At 46.3% G+C, this 19,426-nt stretch overlaps 1 protein-coding gene across 1 annotated transcript in view; it reads left to right on the top strand.

Moving 5' to 3' along the window:
- Positions 1-4,256: 4,256 nt before the first annotated feature.
- Positions 4,257-19,426, top strand: part of LOC100119970 (discoidin domain-containing receptor 2) — an 87,742-nt gene continuing 72,572 nt past the window's right edge. The window contains exon 1 of the mRNA XM_008214130.4: positions 4,257-4,572. The gene's annotated coding sequence lies outside the window, so the exon portion shown is untranslated. The remainder of the gene's footprint in view (positions 4,573-19,426) is intronic.

The following is a 19,426-nucleotide window of genomic DNA, read 5'->3' as shown; positions in this document are numbered from 1 at the left end:
ACGCGGAAGATAGCGAAAAAAGAGCTTCCGCAAGCTCCGATTCGAAAGTTGCCAAGAGTTATCACGACTGGCGGCTCTCGATAAATAACCTATAGCCTGGCTTTGATATTCCGTGACGACGTGGTAAGTTGCCGGAGAGAGAGAGAGAAAGAGGGAGAAAAGAGGATCGATGCCCTCCACCTGGAATTAAGATCCTCGTTTTCGTTAACGAGACTTGCGAAACTCGTTTGGCGCATGAACTACGCGCAAGCGCCATTGGAAGCCCGCTTATATGAAAGCTCCCGCGCGCGATATTCGCCTGACATTGTCGAAGTCTCGAGAAGTCGCTGTTTGTTATGGAAACTCTCTCTCCTCTCTCTCTCTCTCTCTCTCTCTCTCTCTCTCTCTCTCTCTCTCTCTCTCTCTCTCACTCACTCTCCGGACGACGGCGCAGCACTCGGGAGCGAAATTAGCGAGGGCTATGCATTAGGAGAGTAATGAGGCCCGAGTGGGAAAATCGTTTTTCAAACGACTAGACAATTTCGGAGCGATTATTAGCCGACGGTGGGGTAGAAAATTTGTTGCGATAAGCAGATGCAAGAGTGAGAGAGAGAGAGAGAGAGAGAGCAAGAGAGAGAGAGAGAGAGAGAGACTTGCGAAATAGTTCGGCTCGACGAGTGTGTAAGGAGGAAAACGACTCGCGGAGTTTCTTCTTCGGAGTGAGCTGGGGCCAAAGTTTCCCGCCAGGTGTGTGTGTGTGTGTGTATGTATACCTATATAAGTATTGTGCTTTTCGAAAGTTTGAGATGAAGTGCGCGCGCTGCTGCTACGACGACGTCGGTACAGATTACTCTCTCGAGGAGGGGAGCGACGTGTTTATAATAATAAGCGCGAGAGGGGCTGTACGTTTCAATTATTGCGCGGATGATACACGCGCGGTTCTGATGAAAGAATAAAAAACATAGAATTGATACAACTGGAATCTTTATTAACGTATGTGTATACCTATCTAACGTACACGGTACACACGTAGGATAAAGCAGCAGCGCAATCTCCGCGTTTCCGAAGCCATAAATTACCGCAAATTGTGTTTGCAATATACATCAGGCGCGGCGCGGTCCGATAAATAAGTAAAAAAGAAAATCCTCCGTTCCCTCGTGCAGCTCCCTCACGGCCATCTCTGCCGCCGCGCGTACAGCTTCTCTATATACACGTGCAGCAGTGCTGGAACCCAAGTCTCGGAAAACGAGCAAAGAGAGTATACGCCGCACGGCGTAATACATGCATCGCCGTGCCTTAACGCAGAGCTTCGCATAAAGAAGAGACAAAGAAAGCTGCAGCATCAGGAGCAGAAAAAAAAGAAGCCGTGTGTTCGTATGTACAGTAAGAGAGAGGAAGGAAAGCCCCCGAAGGAAATTCGGCTAAAAAGGGGTAATTTCCCACGAATCCTCGGGCATAATCCGAAATTCATCGCGGAAAAGAGAGAGAAAGGGAGAGAGATTCGACGAATCCATTGGCGCGTAAGAGAGAGTGAGAGTATATACAGCCGGACGACGATTCGCGCGAGGCATCCATTAGCTAAGCCGGTAATCTCTCCAGTTAAGTTAGCACATGGTGTGCGGCTCTCTCTCTCTCTCTCTCTCTCTCTCTACGCTCCATCCTCGACGATTATACACACACACACACATGTGGCGGAGCTTATGTATATGGAATAAAGATAGGGCGAGCAGTAGCGTGAGAGAAGAGGGTAGGCTCCACGGGATGGGAAGATGTTTGGCTGGCGTTTAAGCGCCATTTAGAGAAACTGCTGCTGCTCCGACAACGAGTAAGTGGAAGATGAGGCGGCCGAGGGTGAGTGCGAGGAAAGGTGTGGGTATAATGATTAGGGTGTATACGGAGATGGTTAATAATTTTTCGCTTGCTTTCGGGGCGGCTTAAGGGTCTACTCGCGCTTGTATTCGTTCTGTTAAGCGATGCTTTATCGGGAATTACTACGTTTTCGGATAAATATAATAATCAGGTTTGTAATATTATTAACGCTGTTTATCTTTTCTTGAAAAAGGGTTACAAGATCACCTAATCTACTTCGACAACGCGATGTGATCTCGTCGAGGAAACTCCCAAAAAAATCCTCAAAAGTCGCTTTCAGCACACTCGCTCGCGCACAGCCAGCCGCAAAAAGCAAGTATCCCAGGCATCATGAGTCCATATCTCGCAGGCAACCGAGCTTTCCTAAATAGCAGTGCTTTCAGATCTCCTTCCCACCGGTCTGGAACAGCTATATACATACACATACCAGGCGTCGCTACCACTAGGGTGGCCAGAAATGTAACACGAACGCATCATGACCAATGGCGGTGTTTAGATCTGAATAATGAAGAGCCAGCTCGCCCAGCCGTCCCGACAGTCGTTAGAGAGGATGATAGAAGAGAAATAGAGAGAGGGAGGGAGAACAAGGCTAGATAAATAAAAGACGAGGAATCTCCCGATCTCCGTGGTCGCAGGATTAGAATCTGCAGTCTTGTATTCTCTTTGGAGCAGACGAGAGAGAAAGAGCTATTTTCATCAGGTCTGCGTCTCGAGGGTGATTCTTTTTTCGGCGCCGGGTTTCGCCCCGGCAATAGAGGAGGAAAGCACAATGTCGGTCGGCTGGATTTTTTTTGCTTATACTTATCTCAGGCAGGTGAACAAATTGAGGCGCTCGAGCGGAGGAAAATTCGGTTTGCTGTGCTTGCGGGAGCTTTTGTTCGAGTGGAAATTATCGATTTGAGGCTTTTCGGGCGAGAGGCGTTGAAAATGTATTCGTCGAGCAACGAACGCTGCACTTGATGGAGGCTGATTTTTCAAGCATATTTTTGGACATTATTTAGTGAAATCCGAGGCGAAATTCGTGTATGATTAATTAATGGAATGTAAAAAAGCGAGGCACTGATTAGCATCGAAATCTGCATCGCTAAAATTAGATTTTTATCAGCACTGTGAAAATGGAAAATTTATAGCAATTCGATAACTCAAGTTGATCCCGCGCTTAATGGATACATGCGTATCGCTCGTACTATCATTGCCTCTACACACGTTTAAATCGATAATGCCAATTTCGAGCGAAACGTCGAATCTCCGCACTCGACTCAAATCGAGCGATTTCGGCAGATCATCGACCGAGCAAACTGCCTCTGCATCTTATTATCCAACTCGCTGCTTATAATCAAACCGTCCCACCCTCCCTCATATCTCCAGCAAGCCGTCACTCAAAGCACCGCGTATCGGCCCGTTCGCATTAATGCGCGGCTTAACGAAGTTACTGCGCCGCAACTCCGCGTCGAACGCTACTCTCTCTCTCTCTCTCTCTCTCTCTCTCTCTCTCTCTCTCTCTCTCTCTCTCTCTCTCTCTCTCTCTCTCTCGTCAACGATTGCTATGATTTCCGTGTGCCCGCGGCGCACGAGCTTGGTTAAATATTTGTTTCGGGCGCGAATGCTGCAGTTTGCGCGTGTGTTCGCTTCGATGTATCCGAGGGCGTTTGTGCATATTGCATATGGAGAGATTGATCGTTACACGGCGAGTTTGATATTTGAAATCAATGATTTGAGATCCGGTACTCATTGTTGATGCGGGCATATATGCATGGGTATTCGGTGTCGGGAGAAATTAAGTACTCGGTAATGGAAGAGAGAGTACAAGTAGAGTACTTGGAAAACAAAATTTGGTCTTGAAGTATTTAATAAAGGCATGATCAGCAATTATTTTACATCATATATTGCAGCATTTACGACATATTACAAGCTATCGTATACTTAATTGCCATAGTAATACACACGTTGAGATCCTTTTAATGAAGCTAAAACACTCATATAAGCAAAATCATGCTAATTGCGGCTTTAACAAGAAAAACTATAACCGTTTCCTCATCCTTTGCATAATTGAAAAGAGTGCAAAACTCGATCTTCGCAAAGCACCAAAGTAGCACAGCATTGTTCGCGCGAAAACATACCGTAACGAGAAAATCCAAACTCAAAGCCCAGCTAATACTCTCGACATATCCAGCCTCATCATCAACAAGGATTATCAAAAAAGCCTCACCCGCGCACCAGTAGTAACATCCAGAGTTCAGCCAGACACACTCGAGACGAAAGCAGCTCCATTCCTACATAGCCCAGAACGGGAGCGAGCGAGCAGGACGGCAAGCCAGTCTCTCGTCCACTAGTGGGAGAAAAACAGAGCATCGCGTGCGCACGAGGTGGGGGCGCAACTACGCTGGGAGCCGCTCTAGAGCTGCTCGCGTGCTTCACTGCGCAGCCAGTGCTCGTACAGTTCGAGTCGCGGGCTGTCGTGCTGCTGCTGCTGCCGCTGCAAGCTCTCTTCGGTGAGAAACCTCGTGCGCGGACTATATTACTTACACTGTGCTCCCACGTTCGTTCGGGTTCTCGTGATTTTGTGAGGAAAAGGGCTGTATATTTTCATCGTTATTGCATCGGCCTGTACAGTGTGGGGATGAGCTGTGATTGAGAAGGAAGATTTGTGCACTGATGAGCTGTGCTGGTACGCAAGATCGCCTGATTTCACCTGCTCTCGTCGCTACTGCTGTTGATCGTTTGGTAAGTTTTGGATGGATGTGATGTTGGAAAGTTTTGGAATTTTGAAAACGACACAGAGTGTACGAGGCTCATTTAATATGAAGCGGGTATGGAGGGACGTTAAAGCGTAGTAAAACATAGTTTCAACTATACACTAAAGAGTTCGGAGACTTTCATTAAGTTATGGCTAATAATTTTCGAGGTATAAACATTTACCAAATACCATAAAACATGCAGTATAGCAGGCAAACTATAAAAGCGCTCTTTATGAAGGACCCGTATATAGCATAAAAGGTATATAGGCTTCGAGTGTGTGCATATATACTTTGGTCTTAAAAAAAGGCTCATTTAAAAAATGGCCAGAGGATGTGAGCCGCGATCGATATGGATGAAAAAGAAAAAGCTCATCGGATTGATTAGCTCGGAGTATTTTTGATTTTAATACCTTCCAGAGGTATATTATGTAGCTGTGCGTAAAGTAACAACGAAAAATGTACACGTACATAGGAAAAGCTTTTATTACTCGAGATTTGCTGGGATAAACGTGATTGCTTTGTTTCCCGGATATCGTCTACGCAGTATTTCTTTCGTGCAGTTGTTTTTACCATGCTCTGCTGCAAGCTCTTCTCAGTAATTACGCGCTATAATCAAATAAAGTTAATTATGATCCATAATCATTTGTGTGAATCATACGTGCACAGTTTTAAAGGTATTCCGAATACACACGGAACGAATTATGATTGATTACGGATGGGCATTAAAAGTTCATTTACCGAAGTAATTAAACACCGTACGCAGCTATAATTCACGTATAATTTATGGAAAAAAAAAGATTGTTTCTCACCGTCGAGCCAGAGTAAAAAGTATGTAAAGTTTGACTGGTTCTGTGCATCGCGGATAACTTTGCAATTAACCTAAAAGCGCTTTTCGTTGATTGGCGCTGATTCAAAAGTTCGTCGGCTGTATAACTTTACGCTTATTAATTACAACGGCTTCATTTGATTAATAAATAACAGCTCATTCCGTGGAATCGTGCGCGTTTTATTGTGTTTGCAAATGCTGTTTCGAGTGCACCACAGCTCTGCGCGATGAAAGTGTGCTGATTAAATTGTAGAATTATTTTACCTTTCCGAATTACCTATGAAATATCGTAACATCGTTTATATTAATGCTATTCCGGGAACGATTCGAATATGGAAAGGAAACGTACTTATACGAATCAAATTTTCATACATGCGTTATACTTATGATACTATTGATAATCCCGAAAATGTGGATACGGATATACTCGTGGATTAATAGTCGATTGTATTTCGCAGAACAAAACTGGTTTCCTATCCCGGTTAAACAATATTTCACATAAAACAGTTCAAAAAAAAAAATCTTGTTTCCCGCATGCTCTTGACATTTAGGATTTCAAAAACTCTTGAAGATTAATATAGCCTCCTCGAAACGTCCGCAACGAGTCCTTTCTCTCTTTCTGCGAAACGTATATATAGTCCTTTACTTGAAGCCCACCCACGACGACGACTATATTTTCGGCCGGTACCAGCGGGAGATTTTGCTTCAACTTCATTCCCATGATTGCAGCCGGAGGACGTACACCTCTCGCTATATTCATATCTCGATTTACCGACTTACCCGCCTATACCGATGAAAGTATATACATGCGTTATTGATCACACCGGAAATATAATTTCCCGTCGAGACGTGTGACTAATCAGGGAGAAATTCCGGGGCGGACTATGCGCGCGACGCTGTGTGTTTGCGCCTATAGTGTGTAACAAGATGGTAATGCAATTTGCCGGGATGGAGTTAGCTCGCTATGCGCTGGCGGCACAAAGCTCGGGCCAGAGAAAGAGAGAGAGAGAGAGAGAGAGAGAGAGAGAGAGAGAGAGAGAGAGAGAGAGAGAGAAAGAAATTGATGCGGGCGAGGAATAAAATGGGATGAAATTAAATATAGTTGGATAGTGTATATCGTCGGGCCGTTAGCGCTAGAGAAGCAGAGGTGTTAAATCCTTTGAGGCGAAAGAGAGAGAGAGAGAGAGAGAGAGAGAGAGAGAGAGAGAGAGAGAGAGAGAGAGAGAGAGCGGGCAAGCTTGTTTGTCTATCCGATTTGCGGGAAGAGCGCCGCAGCGCGAAGCTTTTCGATGGAGTTCGAGATCGAGGTCACAGGCGACTCGACGTCGTGGGCCGCGAAAAGTGGACGAATTTATTTCGTAACCAGGACTCTTCGTCGGGTATAGAGACGTGTACGGTCAGACATTCAGGCATCAATTTAATAAAATGTCCGCAGAAATATCGTCCGCGGCTCGGAAAAGCGATTTAAGTCCATAACCGCATTACTCGCCTAAATATTTATCACCTTATCGTGTATAGTAAATTATACACATTCAAGCAAACCATTAGAGAATCCCTCAATCAAAGCTCAATCGAGCCCCGAAAAAGAAAAAAACATAGACAGGCGCTATTCTCCGGCTAAATACATTTCAAAGTACCCCTACAGCAAAGCTCGATTTTGAGAGCGGGCAACACACAGTGAGAGCACGAGGTCTCAGCGGGATATTCGCTCTCTCTCTCTCTGTCTCGCGTCGTTTCAGGACTTGGCCTTTCGACTTCGGCCGGCGGCGCTCATCCCTTTGGCACATGTGCGCCGTACAATGACTCGTTCCCGGGGTCGTTGCGCGTGTATAAGCCTGCCCTGGGAATACGGCTTACCTACACGCGAGCCGCTCGGGGGGATGACGAGACTGAAATTTTTAGGCTTGAATGAATTTTAGCGGACGGCTACACTCGCGCCTGTATACGTATACGTTGCGGCTTACAAAGATATCGCGCGTCTGTGTTTACGTTAGGATCAGGGGTCGATTCCGAACTTTTGCTGCGTAACGCGAAACGTTAATAATAACGACCTGTTAATGGTGGCTCAATATTAACGCGTATAACAAAGTGCAAATAGAACTGTGTAATTAACTTTGGAACTTTTGCAAAAGTGGCCGCGCGATTGATGTTGCTGCGTAATTTTGTATAACGGTACATGACTGATGTGTATAATAATGCTCGACATTTTGCTTGTGTGTCGAAATTGGGCTAAGCGCCGATGATCGAGTACCGAGAACCTGTCCGTAAGAATTTGAATCGAATGCTGTTTAAAAATAAAGTTATTTTACCGAATTTTATTGGAATACCAGTAATCATTTGAAAGCTTTTTTAATCGCGTTATATTAGAATATTTTTATCGCCAAATTTCGTCACTCTACTAAATAAAAATAAATAATGCAGACCTATAATGACTTATGCTCGTCCACGTCAAATTTTACAAAAACACCACGAAATGAACAACGATCGCTCGCGACCCTTTTTTCACCGAAAATCGTTACACCTGCCTCTACAATTAAACTCGAAACGGACAAACGTGCAGAGCAGCGAAAAAGCACGCGGTTATTCCCCCGAGGCTCTACGTTTGCTTTTTTTTTATTTTGAGTCGTATATAAATGATAAAGCAACGTTTCGATTTATCACAGCTTCGTTGATAAAACAGAAGGAATGAAATGAAACGAGCGAGTATGATGTGCGTGCCGTGCAAACAGACTGTATGTAATGCAAAATTTTTGACGAGCTTTATTTTTAAACGACTGGTTGTTAAAAAAGCGAGTGCGGGTTTGACGAGAGTATCGCGGTAAACAAGCGAAAAAAGCGTAGCGAAATTTTTCGATTTAATTTATTCAATAAACTGAGTATACAAGGCTAGGAGGTGTGTTTTCGCGAATGAATGATTTGTTAAAATATTTATTTTCCAACTTCGTTTCGAATGCGAATTAAATAAAGCTCTGATTCGATATTTTCAATCGAGGAATTCAGAAGATTCATAATAATATAATCGAGTCATGCACACGAAACAACGGCACGAGACCAAAAAAAAAATATGTCAGCAGCGAACCACGTGTCACCGCAGCAAAGCAACGCTGGTCACACCCGATCTCCATTCAGAGAAAACACCGTATTGAGCCTATGGCAAAACATCGGAATGTCTGCAGACACCATCATATACCGGCGGCAGAAAGGGGCGAAACAATATACGCACTCGAACGAGGCTAGCGCTGGAATCCGATGTGTTATGCGTCTATTAGTACGGCGCGGTAGTGCGATGTCGATCGAGGCCGCTCATACGGCCTCGTATATATAGACAGCAGAAACCACTATCCTATAGCTGCAGTGGAACGCTGCCACGCGCTGGTTTGCGTTTCCCAATCATCGTCTCTCGTGGGAATGAGCATCTCTATTTTCAAAAATTCGCCGAATCGTTGATTACTCGAAACGATGGAATTTCGGATTGTCCGATACGCTTCGCTGATTCGCCTCATCAATCGACGTGATGTATTATAATCTAGATAGCTCCTCCAAACATTCGCAAACCAGTTTTAAAGCTCTCTCCAACCCGTCAGGCCCCTTAAAACTTTAAACTACCGCGTTCGGAACGTACGTACACCCCCCGTTGGCTGTTCTCGAGGAGTCATCGAAAAAATAATAGCGTATATCCTTGCGCGAAGCGGCTGTTAGCGACAAGCTCGAAACCGGCGGTATAGCAGTCCCGAGTAGAAGCTCGAAATATATCGTCGCTCTTTATCGTTTCCGCGGAAGAGGAGGCGCCAGGCGGCATTTTTTCTCCGACCGGTAGACGTCGCAGATTGCAGGAAACTGATACCTCCCTTGCGAGAAAGAGAGAGCCGAGGAAGAGGATTATCCTCCTTTATCAATTTTAGCATGGAGAAGCAGCCCGCCTCTTCTGGGTAACGCTGCTGCAGCTGCCTCTGCTTCGAAGACTCCATTCACCTGAGCTCTTTCTCTCTGTCGCTTCTTCTCTCTCTCTCTCTCTCTCTCTCTCTCTCTCTCTCTCTCTCTCTCTCTCTCTCTCTCTCTCTCTCTCTCTCTTTCTCGTCTCTTCTTTATACACCCCCGCGATTTTTCCGCCTCTCTTGCGCTTTCATCCGCGAGTTTGCCCACTTACTTCTCCCCCTTTACCCGCAACTCTGCCCCTTAATCGGCTTATCTTCGTTTGCTTTTTTGTTTTTCAGAGCCGCACTTCGCCACCACCGCTGCAATATTGGCGCGGTGATCGATAAATATGCATTACACACAAACACACACGAGTCCGTTTATTCTTTATGCATAAGCTCAGCTCTTTCTCCTCCTTTCTTTAACTACAGCACAGCGCGAAACTCGAGGACGCGCGCGTGGGTGTGTGTACACGGCCCGACGATTTTGCCCGGCTTATCCGCCGATCAGGCGCGACGCGAAACTCGTGTGCCCTGAGTACACACAGACGTGGTGTGCATACGTACAGCTTCTGCGGCTATATGTGCGAGTCAGCTCGGCTCGGAAAAAATCTCTCTCTCTCTCTCTCTCTCTCTCTCTCTCTCTCTCTCTCTCTCTCTCTCTCTCTCTCTCTCTCTCTCTCTCTCTCTCGCGAGGAATTAACGAGTGGATGGATTTTTCATTGTTCATTGGGAGCTTGAATTCATAATGTACAAAGACTGCGATCGCGAATATTATTGGAGTAAACGAAGAAGAAAAAAAAACAGATAATGTATAATATATAGTATAATAGAATCAAAAAAAGGGAGTATTAATAAAAGCATCGAGAGCGCCTACATTCTCCGTGCCACTGCGCTCATTAATTTTGTTTGATGCAATTTACGTCTAAACACTCATTATACACACACATACAGAGGGAAAGCTTGCGAAGCCTCGTAAAGAATATCAAAGCCCACATACACACACATGCGCTGATAGAAAATAAAAAGGTAAATATAGCCAGTCAGCCGCGCAGCGCACGAGACTCCGCTGCGAATAAAAGAGAAACATTACAAGTATAATAGGCTCGTTCGCGGATGACAGAGAAAAAGAGCAATAGGGGGAGAGTACAGTCGAGCGGTCGATGACACGTCGTCTCTCGTGCGCACTATGATTAGCTACCGACTCAACGACGACGACGACGACGACGACGACGAGAGCAGCTCCTCGTCATTAGCTCTCTCGCGTACAATAAGCTTTTCTATTATTCGCGACACGTCCGTCCTCGAGCTTCATTTTCTCTCCTCCGCCCGTCGCCTTATACACGAGTCCGAGAGCTGCTACTGCACGACGAGAAGGAGATAGGACACACACAGAGACAGACAGACATCAGAGAGCGTCTGCAGAAAAATTTCGACGAGCTTACCCCCCGAAGAGAGACGAGAGCTTGCGTGTATGTGTATACGGGAGATGCAGGCTGAGAGAGGTGCGAGAGGAAACAATGGCCAGGCGGGAAACGCTTCTTCGAGTGAATGGCCTGACTATTAAAGTTTTCATTTGGCTCGCGAAAGCTCTCCTTTTTTTCCAAGGCTTGTTTTTAATTACGCCTGCAGACTGTCTTTTCGGAGGCTCGAACCTTCTCCTGAAGCTGTCGCTCGAGGATTGAAAGTTTGTGTATGTGTGACGCGCGCGCGCGCGCGTGTGTGTGTGTGTGTGAGAGAGATACCGAGTTGTTAATGTGTATACATTAATGCGGCGGCGTAGCATTATGCTCTTTATGTATATAATGACGAAGCTCGGGCTCACGGTTAATTACGCGCTTTGAGCATCTAAAATCTACACGGCTTACAATTTATTTACTTAGAGATGCAACCACGCCGGGCAAACTCTCGCGAACTGTGTGTACATGTACCGAGCGGTAATCTGATTACGCTGCTCCGAACTTCCTTAGCCCGCATTGTTTGCAATGTTACCGATGTTTATATGAGCTTTCGATGTATACCGCTATATCGCTCTACGCGTAAAAAGATTCATCTATCCATCGTCAAACTTGAAGGCGAAATAAGCTCGGCTGTATTATCCCCCGGTGAAACGAAACGTTAACCAGCTTACCTTTCAGCCGTCGTTCCACGCACACTCGATAGCCCGGAAAAGAAAATAGGAGAAAAGCTAGCGCCGCGTCACACGCAAAACTCTCGCGAGCCCGAGCCATCTGTCTCACTTTTACATAATCGCGCAAGCGCGCAGCTTTTCATTTGACACAATTTTTACCGTCACACAGCGCGAACGGGGTAAGCGAGGAGAGAGCTTGCGGGTGGGGAGAGACCGCATAAAGCCCGGGAAAATTTTGCATAATCACACATTTCTCGCGCGTAAACGCGAGCGGCGCGAGAGTTTTGAATTTTCAAATTTATGCAGATCTCATGCGCTCTCGCAAAAAATATACGCTCCCCGCGGGGAATTTTAATGATGCATTTGTGTTTCAAATTAAACAGATTTTCAATAGGTTCGAAGAGGCCAAAGACGAAGCGTGAGATAGACGCGCGCGCGAAAAGCTCTCGCGTATGGTAGAACAAAAAAAAGAGTACACACATACGAGCGTAGAGGGAGAAGCCCAGAAGAGTGAATCTCGTTAAGCTCTCCGTAACGCGATATCGAATTGCTCGCGTGGGGAAAGGGTGTCTGTCAGAGTCGAGGACTTTCGAGCTTTGAGCTCGTGAAACCGAAAGAGTGTGTTGCCAAGTCGGAGAGCTTTCTTTTCTATTCTCATTAGCTGACCACTGCCGACGCGCTTCGCTGGATTTATCCAACCCGTCGAAACTCGATATTTTTGGAAAAATTATTTGATCAAAGCGATATGCCGTTGATTATTCGCAGCGAGTATGTGGGTTAACGAATTCTTGTCGCGCGGCGGCATCTGGAAGAGAGCATAATTTCCCTTGCATCAGCACCTACGCCATTTATGGGGTTTTAGAGCGTGAAAGACAGATTTGACTTATATGCGGGTTGAATTAGCTATGCTAATATTTCAATCCGACGAACTTCTTAAGCGCGTATAAGAACAATGACGCTCGGGATCTAGAAACTCCTCGTACGGAATCTAAACTTGCTTCGATCTGAAATTCAAATCAACGCTGTGCACACACTCGTCCTATCGATTGGTCGATCATAAACCAAGGGGAAAATAATTGCCGATAATCCCACGCCTCGTGATCCCTCTCTCTCCCCTTCGGCTCATCCCTGCTTGTAAAAGAGAAAAAAATTGATATACCCCCTACCCTGCGTAACTTTCACGGCGACCTTCCATATTTTTCCTGGCGCAACGTCGCGGCTCACCCCCTCGATTTAACAATGGAAGTTGCGCGCTGACGAAAGCTGAGGGTCCTCCGATACTCGAGATTGATTGCGTTTCTAGCGCGCCGAAGCCACAAACGCCCAAGACTCTCTCTCTCTCTCTCTCTCTCTCTCTCTCTCTCTCTCTCTCTCTCTCTCTCTCTCTCTCTCTCGATTAATACCGACTGTATCTACGGGAGGGGAAGCTTATAAGCATGACCTCTTGAAATCCCAACTTTGCATCTGCCGCCGCCTCGAGAGTCTTTGTCCTGGCAAGTGGGCAACGATGCTCTGCTTTGTTTCGAGTTGCTTGCTCCTTTATAGGAGTTATTGTTATGGAAGACGAGTCGCTTTATATCGATATTTCGCGTGACGGCGAATTTATTTAAACATCCTTCGACAATAAATCCGGACGAGTCGCTAATTCCTCCCAGCTTCTTATCCTTTGCCCACATCCCTCGCTCGCTCTCGAGGCCAACTCGTTAGCTCAACTCCTCGAGGCTCACGGCTGACAATATCTCGGGCGCCACTACTCACGCGCGCAAGTAGATTGAACAGCGTGCCGCGCAAATTGCTTTCGCTCCTCTGTATACCCAGGATTGTTTGCATCCTTCCTTCCTTCCTCCTTCTCTCAGTCGCATATCTTTATATTGCTCTCTTGACTTTGCTTCCTTTTCCCTCCGCTGAATGGCTCAGCCGCCCCCCCCCCCCCCCCACCAGAGCTCATTTTCTCTCCAGCGGTGGTGGCGGCTTTTCATTCGGGTGACCGTCGTTATTTCCTATTCTATTTCCTTTTGTCCTACGTACCGGCTTCATTTCGAGCGCCGGAGCCTTTTCAATGTCTCGCACCTGCGGTGTAGCTTTTGTGCCTTCGCAATCTGCGGTAGTGCGCTCGCGGAAAAAAAACTCCGAGAGATAATTAATTACTCGAGCTCGAGTCGAACAGAGAGAGAGAGAGAGAGAGAGAGAGAGAGAGAGAGAGAGAGAGAGAGAGAGAGAGAGGGAGAGAGAGAGAGAGAAAGGAAGGGGGGACGATGGCATTGTTTAATTAATTTGAATTGCCGATCGTCTGGATGTTCTCGAGGAGTAGGTATCATCAGCATCGTTGCATATGGATACGTAACACCGCAGGTTTTGTTCGTCGTATATATATATATATATATATATATATATATATATATATATATATATATATATATATATATATATATATATATATATATATATATATATATATATATATATATATATATATATATATATATATATATATATATATATATATATATATATATATATATCACTGTCGTCGGTTATGTCGCGAGCGATTTTGAGACAGTTTTACCTTTTGAAAATAACTCGACATACCCGTGCGGTATAAATACGCGACGTCGAGTAAATTGCTCGAAATTACACAGCCACTCGAATGAGGGAGAGACAGTTACACGTCCGCGCGACAGACACACGCTCTGTTTGCCGAACAAAAAGTCCAACGGACACGCGATCGCCTCGCTCGAGACAATTTGGTCATCGGTTAAAACGCTTTACCTATGCAAATTGAAAGAAAAAACTCCACGAGAGATGACATTTCCTGATACACCTCGACAATTCCCTTCCAAAAAGCCTCTGTCATCCACACAACGGCGTCGAATTAACCGAACTCCCCCCGTTATGTAAATCTAATAATCAGGCACTGTCATCGCCGAGGCAAGCAGCCTAGTTACACTGTATCGTTCTCGGCTATCTTCCATGGCGTGGAGCGATCACCACGGGGAAATATCGACGCCGGTACATGTAGTTCCTGCGCCAGTTTTCCCCTCACACAACAACGAAGCAGACGCGATACGGAAAAATAATAACGGATCAAAAAAAATTCAATTGATATAGCTCTGGGAACAATCTTATCTCTACCGCATTCGGAGTTCGGTATACGCGCAAATAAGTCAGCGCAGAGGACGGCTTTATGCGGTGCACACGAGGCTGCATCGGAGCGTGTAGATAGCGTATAGGCCAGTGGAAAAAGGGGGCTTCAGAAGAGCGCGTCTCCCTTATACTATACACGGAGTCGTCGGTATATACCGCTGCAGGTGATAAGGCCGTCGTTGCCGCTGACCTGGAAATACGAATTTGCAGAGAGCTCACGTATTTTATTTATTTTCACACTGAATATCCCCTCGGGGGAAAGATGCACTTGCGATTCGCCACGCGCCCAGCGATTTTTCCATTCGGACGAGAGAGAGAGAGAGAGAGGTGAGATCCTCGGCGCGCTGATACGCCACTCGCTGTTTATACGTGCATGAGAATTACGTATAGATGCTGCTGGTGGGGGTGTTTGATGAATTTCGGCTGGATGATCGAGTGGCCTTGGTCTGGTTTTTTGTTATTTTCGAGGTGTTTTCACGATCGCATGTGGTGGGCCACGTGTAATTAGGCTTGTTTGTCTTTCGACTCGCCGCTTGTGTGTAACGAAGATAATATACTCACCCCTTTCGATGCATAATGCAGGCTTTCATTACTTCCACATCGCGCATGAAAAATTAAACATCGCCTTCTTTATCGGTCGCTCATCACGCTCGCTTTCAATCAACCCGATTCAACCGCTGATCAATCAAATGAGAAGCTCTTACGCGTTCGAATCGCCGTTAATTAACGCAACATAGATCTCGAGTAATATACAGAAAGATAACTGCCACATATGAGTTCTTATCCCCGCTTGAAAGCCGTTATATACCCTTCCAAACGCTGGAAAAATAGAGAGAGTCTAGGAAAAGCTCGAAAATCCCTAGCGATAAATGAATTCTCGAACGATCGAAAGAAAGCGGTCCGATAATTGCCTTCTCTCTCTCTCTCTCTCTCTCTCTCTCTCTCTCTCTCTCTCTCTCTCTCTCTCTCTCTCTCTCTCTCTCTCTCTCGCCGGCATCGAGTCCTAGAAAAATCTCGCGGACAGATATTTCCGATGCTCGCGCACGGAAAGGACAAAATGAATTCGACCCCCTATGAAACGCCAATACAGCTCTCTCTCCCTCCGAGGGAGAAAGAGTTCGCCAACGGCTTATCGAATAATCGAAGCGGTTGGAGCGACGTGCGCTGTATGTGTATAGATATACGCGTTGTGTGTAAGGTCAGTTCGAAGAGAGAAAGAGAGAGAAGCGCGTTCGCGGCGGTCCACTGATTCCGCAGTATGGCGACTGAATGTTTCATAGGGAGGAAAAATCCATTTTCGCGAAACACCTACGCGCCGAGTGCACGACTTGGACGATAAATCTTTCAAACGCGCTCTCTACGTCTGTGTACGTCTTGCGGACGAGGCCGGCCTTTCCTTCCCGCGTAGCTCCATCCGTCTTGTTCCGATGCGTTCGAATTTTACTCTTTCCTTTATTTTCGCAAGGCGGCTACTTTCTTGAATTACTCCGCGCGTTTAAACTCTCCATACCATGAAAAAAAAGGAAAAATTCGATTGAAAGCTTGGACATCAAAGTCAGAAGCTCCGACTCTTGACTCGCTTGCAAAATCTCCATTCAGCGAATCCGTTATTTATCCCCGCCGCGAATCCGCGACGCCGAACTTTCGAACGCGCGGCTCGTCAATGGCGGTCTCGAACTTAATTTGCCGCGCCTCGAGTTGAAACAACTGCAGCCTCGAACTGCTGGGATTTTCAGTGCTTAATCCAATGAACGACGTTCCCTCGACGAGTTCTGCAACGGGAGAAAAAGCGCTCGCGCGCGAGCGAGAGGCTGCAGTGCCAGTTCGGCGCTAATTCAATGTTTCAAACCGCTGTCAAGCCGCTGATGGCGGGAAGACGTGACGCGTTAAGGAAGTTAAAGAGAATCGCGCGATGCTTTGATTTATTTTTTAAGCGTCGCCGCAAGCTCTAGATGAAAAAAAGAAGACGATTCGGACGATTTTTAAAATTCGAAAAATCTTAACTTTATACACGCTCGTGACCCAAAATACCGCTGAAAGCGCGTATACACTTTGAGCACCGTCAATCCTTCCCTTTATTAGCCAGGCCGTTGCGCCGAGATTCAACATTCGCTCGATTGAAAGCGCGACTCGACTCCGCGCGCGCGCGCGATACAGTCGCGAGCTCTTTAATGCGATGCAAATAAGAAAAGCGGTAGGAATTTTTAGCGTTGCTTTCGCGCATGAATAAGCAGGAAAATTAAAATTCAGAGCACCACGACAGCGGTGCAGCTCGCGAGGCCAACAATTGAGTTTGCTGCGCAGCAGCGTCGTCGTCGTAAATGGCTTGAGCTGAAAAAAGGTGGCGCTGGATTATTATTTTGGTTCTCGCGCGGAAACGTGTGTTTGCGCCGCCGTAGACTCACTGCGACTAATTTTAATGAACTAAGATTCCCGCTAAATTACTAGAGGGTAACGAGGCGCAAAGATGAATTTAATTATAATCGCAATGTTCTTTCCGTGTGTCTCTCGCTCGTTAGGAAACTTCCTGGCTAGTTCAATCTATGAGTATACGCTGTGTACATCAATTAAGCTGATTACATTGAATTTGAAAATTGAAAGGCCATCGCTCTTAATTTTTTATAAGCGCCCGGACAATTTACTCGCAGAGGTATATCGATCCGAAAACATTCGAAGCGCGCACCCTCTTCACGACGCACTTTGCGCATTTCAGGAACGACGAACGCATCTGGTCGCCTCTCGTGTAACGTCTGCTCCAATTGAAAATTAATTACACCCTTCGAAGCCTGTCGAGGCGAAAGCCTCACCCTCGTCACTTAACTGCATCGCAGTCTCGCACATACGGCGACACACTATGTGTGTGTTTATGTGTGTGTATGTACGTGTACGTGTACGTGTACGTGTACGTGTACGTGTACGTGTATAAAACATCAAAAGCACCTGTCAAGTGTCGCAACGTGAGGTAAGGTTGGAAGCGCCAAAGGAGCCTCTGCGGTTTCCTCGAACACTCGGCAATTTATTATGTACACATTGGCCTTTGAAGAATTAAGCGTTCGGAAGTGCTTGCAGTTTTCGTGCTTATTTGACTGTTGCGAAGATGAATGTAAAAGAGATCGGAGACTTTAAAGATGCTTTTCTGCAAGCTCACAATGAAAAACTACAAAAATTACCATTCCAACAAAGTACACTCATCAACTTATCGACAAAATTAAATTAAATAACCTATACGTCAAAGAACCCCGAATATCTCCACCAACCCTTTCAAAGCTCCCTCATTCCATCTCGGCTCTTTGCCCCCTCGCACGCACATTTTCTTTCCCGGCTCTCTCGCTCCGGCATCTGCAAACAAACAGCAGCCAAATCCACAAGCGCGTGACATTGACGGATGGAGCCGAGCTGCTGCTGCTTGGCGTGGGCGCGAGCACCATTATACTACATAATTCAGTCGCGAGTCTCGGTGCGTGAGTTCGCGGTCGCTGTTGCGGATCACCGCGGAGCTAAACTCCCAGCGCGCGGGCGGAGCTAGTCCCTTTTGATCGCGCGATACGTTTGTTTGCGGCGCGGCAAACCTGTTGTGCAGCCGAGAATACTTTTCCACCGCCTGCGGCTGCTGCTCGCTTCTTCTGAAAGGGGGAGGATAAGAGAAGCTTCTTTTATACCGCGGAGGAGAGAAAGATGACAATGGATGTGGAGGCGCAGCCTTTAGAGAAATTGCTGGTGCTGCAGGTGAATTGGATTGCGCGGAATTGGCCGAGCTTTGTGCGCGGGGGGATGAATAAGTGATTGGCTCGAGCGATTGATACTTTTCGCGAGCTGACTTTCGGCGACGTCTGACGGGTCTCGGATTGTTCCACTGGCTCTATTTTTCAACGTCTTTAAAAAAAGCTCACGATTTATCAAAAAAGAGAAAAAACACCGAGGGAAAAATTATGAATTCTCGAGGATATATTTTTTACGACTACGAGCACACAGAGCGCGGAGCGGCAACTTCAAATCCACTCCCAAAGCCAAGATAAATAGCCGGGGTGAGTTTCAGTGACCCCTGAGCTCCCGTTGTACATCCCTGTATAAGCCCTGGCCAGCTTCGCGGTGCCGGCGATACATAACCGCGGCTCGAAGAAAGTATGAAAAGGAATGTGCGCCAGGCAGCAAGAAAAAGAAGCAGGAGTAGAGTGAGACGCGCGGGACGTCTGAACACCTCGACTGCGAGCTGCTCGCACGAAAACTTGAGGGGGGCAGACGTCGGACGATTTGTTACCACACGGGTATAACGCTTTCCTTTCATTTGTTGCGCGCGCGCGGTCGCTTGAAAAACCAGCCGGGGAATTTGTTCTCGAGAACTTTTTTGCCCTCGCGCGCCGATAAGCGTCGGCGTTTTATAGCGGTTCCGACGTGTGTGTGTGTGTGTGTGTGTGCGTGTGTGTGTGTGAAGCTCGAAGCTTTATAAGAGAGAAAGAGAGAGACGAGAGGACAGTTGTACCGCGAAGAGAAAAGGTTATACAGTCTTGGAGTCGCCGCGTTGGTTCTTGATTATTGTAAAAGCTCCGGGTGACGGAGCTCGAGTGGATTGGAATTTCGAATTTTTTTTCCATAATTTATTCGAGGTAAAAAGTACGGAGTGAAAAATGTGCTGCTGCTGCTGCTGCAATCTAATTAAAACCTCGCCAGGGAGTTTCATCGAGTGGGTGCGTGTGTGTGGGTAAACTCGTGTGTTTGCACTGATGTAATTAAAAGGACTTCGGAAGGCGGATCTATGCTTTTTGCGCTGCGGTAAATACTGCAGTAATTTAATAATGTTCAGTGAAAATTGAGAAAGCCCGCTTTC

This window comes from Nasonia vitripennis, chromosome 1, assembly GCF_009193385.2.
Source record: "Nasonia vitripennis strain AsymCx chromosome 1, Nvit_psr_1.1, whole genome shotgun sequence".
In the NCBI taxonomy this organism is placed as follows: domain Eukaryota; kingdom Metazoa; phylum Arthropoda; class Insecta; order Hymenoptera; family Pteromalidae; genus Nasonia; species Nasonia vitripennis.
The sequence above is the reverse complement of the archived record's forward strand: the minus strand, read 5'-3'. Positions and strand labels throughout refer to the sequence as shown.